The sequence below is a fragment of the Triticum dicoccoides genome, chromosome 1B (assembly GCF_002162155.2).
Source record: "Triticum dicoccoides isolate Atlit2015 ecotype Zavitan chromosome 1B, WEW_v2.0, whole genome shotgun sequence".
In the NCBI taxonomy this organism is placed as follows: domain Eukaryota; kingdom Viridiplantae; phylum Streptophyta; class Magnoliopsida; order Poales; family Poaceae; genus Triticum; species Triticum dicoccoides.
In genome coordinates, this window is record NC_041381.1 from 6,737,055 (window position 1) to 6,750,065 (window position 13,011).

The window sequence follows — 13,011 nt, forward strand, 5'->3', positions numbered from 1 at the left end:
ACCAAATATAGATGGATGAACCCTAGAAACCTAGAACCTTAGAACTCAATTCAAATTATGTCCTATATTTCTGTCCTAATAAAAATTATGAACCCTATAACTCAATTTCCGTCCTAAATTTCAAATTATGAACCCTAGAACTCAATTCAAATTATGTCCTAAATTTCTATCATAATAAAAAATAAGTAAAAATTAAGAACCTACTAGACTCGCAGCACTAATCGAAATTTATATTTTTATATTGAATTTTTTTTCTAAACTAAACCCTACTACCCTAATTAACGTCTAGTTAAACCCTACCGCCCTAACATTTGTAGTTAAACCCTACTGCCCTAGTACTTAAGCATCTACAAGTACTAGCTAATTTGATGAACCCTAGCTAATTAGATGAACCCTAGCTACTTAAGCATCTACAACTACTTAAGCACCCATTGATGAACCCTAGTAATTATACAACTACTTAAGCATACATTGGGTCCAGAACAACTATACAAGTACATAAGCAATGATATAACCCTAAAATATATTTAGTTAACTACTTAAGCATATACAAATTTGTCCTAAAAATTATATTTGCTTAACTACTTAAGCATATACAATTGTTTGCTAAAAATTATATTTAGTTAACTACATTGGGTGCACACCAACTATACAACTACTTAAGCATCTACAAGTACTAGATAATTTGATAAACCCTAGCTAATTCGATGAACCCTAGGAACCCTAGCTAGGCAGAGGTAGGGGAGGAGGAGGAGGAGGTGTAGGCGTGCTCACCTCGGGCACCGGCGGAGTTAGGTAGCAAGAGGAGGCAGAGCGACCGAGGGAGGGGGCGCACGGCGTCGAGGTCGGGTCGAGGCTCGGGCGCGCGGCGAGGGAGGGCACCAAACAGCGTGCGAAGGGCGACAGGAGGACGCGCGGAGGCCGACAGCGATGTAGGGCGATGGCGGCGACAACAGAGGTGCGACTGGGGATTCGTGGGAGTAGTGGCCGAGGGCTGAGGAGAAAAACCACACGGGGGTTAAGTCAAACGTAGCGGTAGCGCTGGTCAGGGAAAAGCTCTATAGCTAAGTTAGCTATAGTGCTGGTTACTAAAACACGCTACTGCTATAGGAAGTAGCTAGTTATTTTTTTATTTTCTTTTTTTCTTTTCATTTTCCTTTTCTTTTTTCCTTTTCTTTTTTCCTTTCTCCTTTATTTAAGGAACTCATCTATAGCGCAGGTCTACAAAACACGTTGCTGCTATATTAGCTATAGCGCTTGTTCTTAACCGACGCTACTGCTATGCTTTTCTCCTTGATTTTTCTTTTTCTTTTATTTTTCTTTATATTTTATTTTTTCCTTTCTCCATTTTCTATTTCTTTCATTTTCATTTACTTTTCTATTTTTTTATTTTATTTTATTTTCATTTGCAGTAGCGCTCTCCATAGAAAATGTGCTGCTACAACGAACTTAGAGGTAGCGCGTTTTTTCCAATATCGCTACTATTATTCCTAGCCTGCCGGCAACAATGTGGGAATGGTAGTAGTAGCGCTTTCTCCTTCAGAGGTGCTACCGCTACCACCATAGCCGTAGCGCTTTTTGTGTACCCGCACTACGGGTAAAGCAATAGCGCTTTGTTTTAACTAGTGCTACTGATAATCCTTTGTGTATAAAGTTTTCCCTAGTAGTGCCAAAGTGTCTTCAACATGATGTCACGATCGATTAGGACGTGCATCTTTTTATTTAGTTGAGAGATTGCTTAGGAAAAATAAGCTCCCGTATGTTGGTGAGCGTGATGTTGAAACAATTTTTGATTCATGCCAAAAGGCCAAAAGTCATCAATTACCATATCCAGTTTTCACTAGTATTTCTTCCAAGCCTTTGCAACTTATCTTTTCTGCTGTGTGGGGGCATGCACCCTCTTCTATTGGTAGACATACATACAACGTGAGTTTCATTGACGACTATAGCAAATTTTCTTGGATCTATCTTAAGAAACTGTCACATCCCTAGTCTGGTATGACTTAGACTAGCTAGCCATTTGTGCATCATATTTAAATTTCATTTAAATTTGAAATGAGGATTGGTGGAACCCTCAGAATCATTTTTGAAAATGACCCAAATAAAAATTTCTCCAAAAGGGTCCAAGAAAATGCTCATGTTGCCCTCTGAAAATATTGGACAGAGATAAAAATCAAACCAATATTTTTAGGAGCTCATGGATATTTAATTTTGGCCATTTGGATTAATCCGATAATTATTTGCTTTGGATATATATTGTTATATATATGAAATATGGTCCAAAAATTATGCCATTTATAAAGGAGCTCTGGAATAATATATCTAGCTCCTGCAAAAATTGGCATAAGGTAATAAATTGATTTAGTATTTTATTAAATCAAAACAAATGTCAGAAAATTTAGAAAAAGAAATAAAACAGGAAAACCTTACCTGGGCTTCTGCCTGGCGCCTCTGGCCCAGCAGCAGCAGGCCGGCCCAGCCAGCAGGCGGCCCAGCCCGCCTCCTCCTCTGTCGTGTTCGTCCTCGACAGAGGGAGGGGAGCGTGCCCGGCGTGCGCGCGCGCCACCGCGCCACGCCACCAGCCTCCCTGTCTGCCTGGCGCCCCCCCGTCGCTCTGGACGATCCCGCGCGTCGCCACGCCCCCCCGTATCCTCTCACTCTTCCCCCGATTCTTCCTCTCCTCTCCCTCGCTCTCTCTCTCCCGTGTCCGAACACGTCGGTCGCCGCCGTTCGCCATAGCCGCCGCCACCGGCCTCCCCTCGCCTCCCCGACACGCGCAGGAGCTCCGCCCCCTCGCCCTGAAGCTCCCCATCAAGCCACAAGACGCCGGACGCCCTGTGGAGCCGCTGTCGCCGTCGTCTTCCACCTCGGGCTCCGACCACCACCGCCGTCGATTCGCCGCACGCAGGACGTCCCCGAGCCCGCTGACGCCTTCGCTGGGTCCGCGGTGAGCTCCGCCACCGTTCCCCTCTCTTCTCCCCCTCGTTTCCGCGCCGTAGCGCCGTTCCCCACCACGGCCGAAGCCTCTCGCCGCCGTCCATGTCGCCGTCGCCGTCTCGGCCCGCCTCCGCCCAAACCAAGCACCCTAGCGTGCTCCCGGTGCCACGAGGGTGCCGCCGAGCCCCTCAGGTGGCCTCCCCGTGCCCCGCAGCCCGTTCCCGCTTGAAGCCGAGCTCCGGCCGCCGCCGCGAGCTTTGCTCCGGCGAGCTCCGGCCTCCCCCGCTCCTTCCACCTGCCCCACCAGATGCGCGAGAGCCCGGGCTACGCCCCGGTGCTCTCCGACGCCGCCCCCGTGGCCTGTTTCGCGGACGCCGCCGCGTCCAGAGGTCGCCGCCGACGACCTCGCCGGCCTGACGAGTGGGCCCCGTCGGCAGGTGGTTAGCTTAGTGCTAATCACCGCTTAATTAACCCCCCCTGCAGCTGACAGTGGGCCCCAGCGCCACTAACTTTTCATTAGGATTAAATTAACCCCCTGTTTAACCCCCTGTCACTGACGTGTGGGCCCCACACGTCAGGTTTGACCCCATCAGCCGCAGTTGACTGCTGACGTCATGCTTACTCAATGCTGACGCAATATATGATTTCTGGATTTATATTAAATCAGAAAATTCCAGAAATTGTTTTAAACTTCAAAAATTCATAACAATTCAACCGTAGCTCAGATTAAAATAATTTATATATGAAAAATTATCAGAAAAATGCAATCTTTCCATCTGTACTAGTTTCATGCATGACAAACCAACTTATACATGCTGAATATGAGAAAACACATTATGGCATATATAGGAGCTTAATTTGGAGATGCATTTGAACCTTTGGTTCAAATGGACTTCAAACCAAATGATTACTAGTTGCATTAGCTCAAACAGCATCACATCTACATGCCATGTTCATGCATCATATTGTTGCATATGATTGTGTTTTGATTGCCGACACTGTTCCTTCTCGATAGGTCCTGCTCCGGAGTCTGTTCCAGAGTGCCTATCTATGAAGCAGTGCCTTCCTTGCTGATCTACCAGGCAAGCAAACCCCCTTGTTCATTTCGATAAAACCCTACTCTCTCGCTCCTGCTCTCAGTTATTGCATTAGGACAACAACGGTTCATCTGCTACTTTGTGCTGCGGTAGTTGAACCCATTCCTCTGCATGACCTGTCATTGCCATAGTAAATAGTTGAAACCCACTAGCATGTGTAGGAGTTGATTGAAGCCATTGTTGTGTTCCTACCATGCTATGCCTGCTATTTCTTAGAGTTGTGTCAGGTCTGGTTCATTGGGAATGAATTGGAGTGTTACGATATGTTCTGATGATGGGAGTGAAGTGTGTGTGAACACGATTTGGTAAAGGTAGCGGTGAGAGGCCATGTAGGAGTACATGGTGGATTGTCTCACTGGAACCGTCCTTAAGCACTGAGTTCTATGTATGTTGTCCAATGACTCGATACTACCACGCATTGGGTTCCGGCAACTCGACCCCTCTCGACTTATTAACCAACTTGGTCTCTGTCCAGGAGTCGCAACTAGTTTCTGGTGTTTGTAGGTAGTGCTATTTTTCTACCAAGTGGCACCCGGCAGGGTGGGCTTGGGACAGACTAGGCACACGTGGCCTGGTGTACCGAGTGGCACCCGAATGGTGGGCTCGGGAACCCTGTACACATCGTTTGGGGCCGTAAGCGACATCCCGGCCGGATCTCCTTGCGGGTGGAACCCGAATAGGCGATAAACCTGGACTAGAGTCTTGTGTGGTTAGTCAGGTCGTGGCCGACACCCTCGCCAGGCTTCCGCTTGAAGGTTGCCGAGATACATGACGTGTACATGGCGGTAAGTGGCGAGAGCGTGTGTGAAGAAGTACACCCCTGCAGGGTTAACATGATCTATTCGAATAGCCGGGTCCGCGGTTATGGACTTCTTGGATGCTTACATGGTACATAGACAACCTGAAGTGGATACTCTAAAATGCTTAAGACAAGTGTGAGTGCTATGGATGGCCTTCTCGTAGGGAGACGGGGATGAACCCATAGTAGTGTATTGTATGGTGATTAGTGGACTCGTGTACGTTGTCTCACCTCCAGAGTTTCTGGTAGTCGTAGAACAGGATAGCCACAGAGTCAAAGCTGGCTTGCTGCAACTAAACCCCACATTACCCTCTTGATACAAATGCATGTATGATAGGATCTGATGTAAGTCTTGCTGAGTACCTTTGTACTCATGTTGCTTCATTTATGTTTTGCAGCAGAGACTTCGGTCTTACTAGTGTTCTCGTGGACTTCGACTAGTAGCTAGTACCTCAGCTACGATCTTGATCGGATGTTGTAGATAGTCAGGCTCTTCAGCCTTTTTCATTTGTAGATGTCTGTACCCAGACATGTAATGCTTCCGCTTGTTGCTTGTATGCTCTGTATGATGGGTTTTGTGACCCCTGTTTGCAATAAATGCTATGATGGCTCTTCTGAGCCTTTATCTATATGATTGTTGAGTTATGCTGTGATGCCATGTTGTACAGCACATACTTGCATGGTATACGTACGTGTAATGTGTATTGCTATGTGTGGGATCTGACTATCTAGTTGTTTATTCTTAGTAGCCTCTCTTACCGGGAAATGTCTCCTAGTGCTTCCACTGAGCCCTGGTAGCTTGCTACTGCTCCGGAACACTTAGGCAGGCCGGCATGTGTCGTTCTTCGATCCTGTGTCTGTCCCTTCGAGGAAATGTCACGCGATGAATACCGGAGTCCTGCTAGCCCGCTACAGCCCGGTTCACCGGAGTCCTGTTAGCCTAGTGCTACAGCCTGGATTCACTCGTTGATGACCGACACGTTCGATGCTGGGTCATGGATGCCTGTCCCTGTAAGTTAGTGCCACTTTGGGTTTACGACTAGCCATGTCAGCCCGGGCTCTTTATCATATGGATGCTAGCTACACCATCATATACGTGTGCCAAAATGCGTAAACGGTCACGGGAAAAGGTAAGGCGACACCCGTGGGGATACCGTGCGTGAGGCCGCAAAGTGATATGAGGTGTTACATGCTAGATCGATGTGGCATTGAGTCGGGGTCCTGACAGCGCTGGTATCAGAGCCTGACTGCCTGTAGGATTACCAAGCCATACCGGTCGAAGTTGAGTATAGAAAATCTTTAGTTATGTAAGGGAATTGATTGTGGGTTGGAACGTAAGGCTCTTTTTACTCCTTATACCTCATGACCTTCTGATCTGAGTCGTCCTATCTTTCTGACGGGATTAAGGAACTAGGCTTCTCTTTCGTCTATCAGGATCACGTGTTACTACTCCGTAGTCCCTTAGGATTGGTTGATCAGAGTCATACCCCAGTTTTCGAGTACTTCCGGTGTAGTCTGTTTAGTGCTATCTCAGAACCTTGAGTGATGATGATGAGTATGTTACCACCCCATTTCTAGTAGGATGTCTCATTCTGAGCATTTTACTGCCGTTATGCTGCCGGAATTTTCCCTAGGAGTTCGAGAGATACTAATTCCTTATCCTACATTCTACAGTCCATAGTTGATGCTGACTCCGTCCTTGGTTCGTCTCTCAGGATGTCATCAGCTAAGCGAAGTTCCATTGCTCGTAGCCAGAACCACGGAGATGGTAGGGATGAGGATCCTCCCGACCAGCCTTCATTGACAGAGTTCATGCTAGAGATGGAGAGGAACAAGCGTGAGTCTAACCGTTTGTTGGCACGTATCGAGGAGAACACTGCACATCAGTTCAAAGGGTCTGCTACCATTCATGATTTCATTCGTTTGCATCCCCCCACCTTTCATCATTCCATCGAGCCACTCGATGCAGATGACTGGCTCCGTAGCATCACTCATAAGCTGCGTTCCGCGAACGTAGCTGAAGATGACAAGGTCACCTATGCCGCATACCACCTGGAAGGTCCTGCTAGTATTTGGTGGCAGAACTATGAGGCTTTGCTTCCAGCTGGCCAGATTCCTACCTGGAAGGATTTCACTGAGGCTTTTCGCGAGCATCACATTCCCCAGGCCCTCATTGATCACAAGAGAGAAGAGTTCTGTAGTTTCACCCAGAATAAGATGGCTGTTGATGCTTACAGCAGAGAGTTCGAGAACCTCGCCCGTTATGCCACAGAAGAAGTGTCCACGGACGCCAAGAAGCAGTCTAGGTTCCGAAAGGGTCTCAACCCCAAGTTGCGTCGTGATCTCCACCTGCATCATTGTGATACATTCCAAGCCCTTGTGAACAAGGCCATTAATGCAGAGACAGCTCAGCTCACTTACGAGGAGTCTCGTAAGCACACCCGTGATTTGGGATCTTCCTTCGGTTCTAGTTCTCAGAAGCGCCGGATTTGGGTTCCAAACTCCGCCCTTCCTTCCGGATATACACCGAGGCCATCCTATGTGGTGCCTTCCCCAGCTCAGTCGTATGTTCCACCCTTGCCTACTGGTAGACCGCTTGTCAGTGCGGGTCCACGTCCAACCTCAGGGACTTGCTTCACATGCGGGAAGCCAGGACACTATGCACGTGATTTCTCTCAGACTAGTTATGCTCCACCCCAGCCCGAGAAGACTGTTGGCTGTATTAAGCCATCACGCAAGATGATCAGTGTCAAGTCAGTTCCCACTGAACATGGACGTGTGCATCACGTCTCAGCTAAAGACGCTCATGATGATCCAGATGTCGTTCTTGGTACACTCCTTGTCAATTGTCACCCAGCATCAGTTCTATTCGATACTGGGGCATCTCACTCCTTCATTTCTGAAGGCTATGCTCGTTTGCACGACATGTCATTTTGTGATATGCTAACTCCGCTTGAAATCCAAACCCCAGGGTCTAGATGGCAGACCACCAGAATCAGCCATGGTAACGAAATCCTTGTTGATAGACTTGTATTCCTTGCATCACTTGTAGCCCTCAAGTCCTCAGATATCAACATCATCTTGGGTATGGACTGGATGACAACTCATCATGCCAAGATTGATTGTTACACAAGATCTGTTCAGCTTACACACCCATCTGGCCAGATAGTCACCGTCTCCACTAGAGTTACAAAGCGTCAGCTCTATTCTCTTAATGCCAGCCCTCTTCCAGACCTTGAAGATATCCCGGTAGTCCGTGACTTTCCGGATGTCTTTCCAGAGGAACTGCCAGGTGTTCCACCTGACAGAGATGTAGAGTTCGTCATAGATCTTATCCCAGGAACAACTCCAATCTCCCGGAGACCTTACAAGATGGCACCCTTAGAACTAGCCGAGCTTAAGAAACAACTTGATGAGTCCTTGCAAAAGGGTTTCATCCGTCCTAGTTCTTCTCCTTGGGCTTGCCCCGTCCTCTTTGTCAAGAAGAAAGACGGTACGGACCGGATGGTCGTATATTATCGTCCCGTTAATTTGGTCACGATAAAGAACAAGTATCCGCTCCCCAGGATCAACGACCTGTATGATCAGCTCGCTGGATCCTCAGTCTTCTCCAAGATGGATTTAAGGTTAGGCTACCATCAAATCAAGATCAGATACGGGGACATTCCCAAGACAGCTTTTGTCACTCGTTATGGCCAGTACGAGTACACCGTCATGTCCTTTGGCCTAACCAACGCTCCAGCCACATTCTCCCGCTTGATGAACTCGATCTTCATGGAGTACTTAGATAAGTTCGTCGTGGTTTACCTCGATGACATTCTTATTTACTCAAAGAACGAGGAAGAGCATGCCGAACATCTTAGACTTGTGTTAGAAAAACTCAGAGAGCACCGCCTTTATGCCAAGTTCTCCAAGTGTGAATTTTGGTTGCCAGAAGTGACCTACTTAGGCCACGTAATCTCTGGTAAGGGCATTGCTGTCAATCCCGAGAGAGTTCAAGCCGTTCTCGATTGGACTCCACCTGAGACCGTTAAACAAGTTAGGAGCTTCCTTGGTCTAGCCAGCTATTGTCGCCGCTTTGTTGAAAACTTCTCCAAAGTAGCCAAACCCCTCACGGAACTTCTCAAGAAAGATAAAAAGTTCGAGTGGTCCCCACAGTGTGAGTACAGTTTTCAGGAACTGAAAAGACGCCTGACTTCTGCTCCCATACTTGTGCCACCGGATCTCACTAAAGACTTTATTATCTACTGCGACGCCTCACGACAGGGACTAGGTTGCATTCTTATGCAGGATCGTCATGTGATTGCCTATGCATCTCGACAGTTGCATCCACATGAGGAGAATTATCCTACACATGATCTAGAGCTTGCAGCCGTAGTCTATGCACTCAAGACCTGGCGACATTACCTTCTTGGTAAACGTTGCGAGATCTACACCGATCACCAGAGTCTCAAGTATATCTTCACCCAACCGGATCTGAACCTTAGGCAAAGACGTTGGTTGGAGTTAATCACAGATTATGATCTAGGGATTACCTACACCCCAGGCAAAGCCAATGTCATGGCTGATGCTCTAAGCCGTAAATCCTATTGCAACAATCTCATGTTGCAGCAAGGCCAACCACTTCTCCATGAGGAATTCTGTAAGCTTAATCTTCACATAGCTCCTCGCGGATTTCTTTCTACCTTGGTGGCGAAACCTACCCTTGTGGATCTTATCATAGAAGCCCAGAAGCATGATACGGGGATTACCCGGATCAAGAGAAACATTAAGAAGGGAGTTGGTGGATGTTTCTCTATGGATGATCGTGGTGTTGTTTTCTTTGAGAATCGCTTGGTGGTTCCCAAGAAGCAACATCTTCGGCAGTTGATTCTTAAGGAGGCGCATGAATCTCCTCTCACGATTCATCCCGGTAGCACTAAGATGTATCAGGACCTACGCCAGAGGTTATGGTGGACTAGGATGAAGAGAGAGATCACCGACTTCGTTGCTAATTGTGACGTATGTCGTCGTGTTAAGGCAGAGCATCAAAGACCTGCTGGCACCCTTCAGCCTTTAGCTATTCCTGAATGGAAATGGGATAAAGTTGGTATGGACTTCATCACCGGCTTTCCCAGGACCAAGAGAGGGAATAACGCTATCTTCGTAGTCATTGATCGTCTTTCCAAAGTGGCTCACTTCCTTCCTGTTCGAGAAAATATCACTGCTAGTCAGCTCGCTGACTTATATATTTCTCGAATAGTATCACTTCATGGTGTTCCACTAGAGATCAATTCAGACCGTGGCAGTCTTTTCACTTCTCATTTCTGGGAGAGCTTCCAAACTGCCATGGGAACCCATCTTTCCTTCAGTACCGCTTTCCACCCTCAGTCGAGTGGTCAGGTGGAACGGGTCAATCAAATTCTCGAAGACATGCTCAGAGCTTGCGTTATCTCATTCGGTATGGATTGGGAGAAATGTCTTCCTTTCGCCGAGTTTGCCTATAACAATAGCTACCAATCCAGCCTCAAGAAAGCTCCTTTTGAGGTTCTCTATGGACGAAGATGTCGAACACCTTTGAACTGGTCAGAAACCGGTGAAAGACAATTCTTTGGACCGGACATGATCCAGGAGGCAGAAGAGCAAGTTCGCATCATTCGTGAGAATTTGAAAACAGCCCAGTCTCGTCAAAAGAGTCAGTATGATCGTCATCATAAGGATATGACTTATGAAGTTGGCGAAAAGGCCTACCTTCGGGTTACTCCCTTGAAGGGTACCCATCGTTTCGGTATCAAGGGCAAGTTGGCTCCTCGTTACATTGGTCCTTTTCGTATTCTCACCAAACGAGGAGAGGTTGCCTACCAATTGGAACTACCCCCATATCTTTCTCGAGTTCATGATGTCTTCCACGTCTCTCAGCTCAGGCGTTGCTTCTCGGATCCCATCCGCGGAGTGGACCACGAAACGCTTGATCTCCAAGATAACCTCACATACCAAGAGTACCCGGTTCGCATTCTTGATCAAGCCGAGCGTGTTACCCGACGTCAGAACATCAAGTTTCTTAAAGTTCAATGGTCTCATCATTCCGAGAGAGAAGCTACTTGGGAGCGAGAAGATCGTCTTCGACTGGAGTACCCCGCTTTCTTTCCGTCAACCCTTGAATCTCGGGACAAGATTTTTTCAAGTGGGGGCGAGTTGTCACATCCCTAGTCTGGTATGACTTAGACTAGCTAGCCATTTGTGCATCATATTTAAATTTCATTTAAATTTGAAATGAGGATTGGTGGAACCCTTAGAATCATTTTTGAAAATGATCCAAATAAAAATTTCTCCAAAAGGGTCCAAGAAAATGCTCATGTTGCCCTCTGAAAATATTGGATAGAGATAAAAATCAAACCAATATTTTTAGGAGCTCATGGATATTTAATTCTGGCCATTTGGATTAATCCGATAATTATTTGCTTTGGATATATATATTGTTATATATATGAAATATGGTCCAAAAATTATGCCATTTATAAAGGAGCTCTGGAATAATATATCTAGCTCCTGCAAAAATTGGCATAAGGTAATAAATTGATTTAGTATTTTATTAAATCAAAACAAATGTCAGAAAATTTAGAAAAAGAAATAAAACAGGAAAACCTTACCTGGGCTTCTGCCTGGCGCCTCTGGCCCAGCAGCAGCAGGCCGGCCCAGCCAGCAGGCGGCCCAGCCCGCCTCCTCCTCTATCGTCTTCGTCCTCGACAGAGGGAGGGGAGCGTGCCCGGCGCGCGCGCGCGCCACCGCGCCATGCCACCAGCCTCCCTGTCTGCCTGGCGCCCCCCCGTCGCTCTGGACGATCCCGCGCGTCGCCACGCCCCCCCGTACCCTCTCACTCTTCCCCCGATTCTTCCTCTCCTCTCCCTCGCTCTCTCTCTCCCGTGTCCGAACGCGTCGGTCGCCGCCATTCGCCATAGCCGCCGCCACCGGCCTCCCCTCGCCTCCCCGACACGCGCAGGAGCTCCGCCCCCTCGCCCTGAAGCTCCCCATCAAGCCACAAGACGCCGGACGCCCTGTGGAGCCGCCGTCGCCGTCGTCTTCCACCTCGGGCTCCGACCACCACCGCCGTCGATTCGCCGCACGCAGGACGTCCCCGAGCCCGCTGACGCCTTCGCTGGGTCCGCGGTGAGCTCCGCCACCGTTCCCCTCTCTTCTCCCCCTCGTTTCCGCGCCGTAGCGCCGTTCCCCACCACGGCCGAAGCCTCTCGCCGCCGTCCATGTCGCCGTCGCCGTCTCGGCCCGCCTCCGCCCAAACCAAGCACCCTAGCGTGCTCCCGGTGCCACGAGGGTGCCGCCGAGCCCCTCAGGTGGCCTCCCCGTGCCCCGCAGCCCGTTCCCGCTCGAAGTCGAGCTCCGGCCGCCGCCGCGAGCTTTGCTCCGGCGAGCTCCGGCCTCCCCCGCTCCTTCCACCTGCCCCACCAGATGCGCGAGAGCCCGGGCTACGCCCCGGTGCTCTCCGACGCCGCCCCCGTGGCCTGTTTCGCGGACGCCGCCGCGTCCAGAGGTCGCCGCCGACGACCTCGCCGGCCTGACGAGTGGGCCCCGTCGGCAGGTGGTTAGCTTAGTGCTAATCACCGCTTAATTAACCCCCCCTGCGGCTGACAGTGGGCCCCAGCGCCACTAACTTTTCATTAGGATTAAATTAACCCCCTGTTTAACCCCCTGTCACTGACGTGTGGGCCCCACACGTCAGGTTTGACCCCATCAGCCGCAGTTGACTGCTGACGTCATGCTTACTCAATGCTGACGCAATATATGATTTCTGGATTTATATTAAATCAGAAAATTCCAGAAATTGTTTTAAACTTCAAAAATTCATAACAATTCAACCGTAGCTCAGATTAAAATAATTTATATATGAAAAATTATCAGAAAAATGCAATCTTTCCATCTGTACTAGTTTCATGCATGACAAACCAACTTATACATGCTGAATATGAGAAAACACATTATGGCATATATAGGAGCTTAATTTGGAGATGCATTTGAACCTTTGGTTCAAATGGACTTCAAACCAAATGATTACTAGTTGCATTAGCTCAAACAGCATCACATCTACATGCCATGTTCATGCATCATATTGTTGCATATGATTGTGTTTTGATTGCCGACACTGTTCCTTCTCGATAGGTCCTGCTCCGGAGTCTGTTCCAGAGT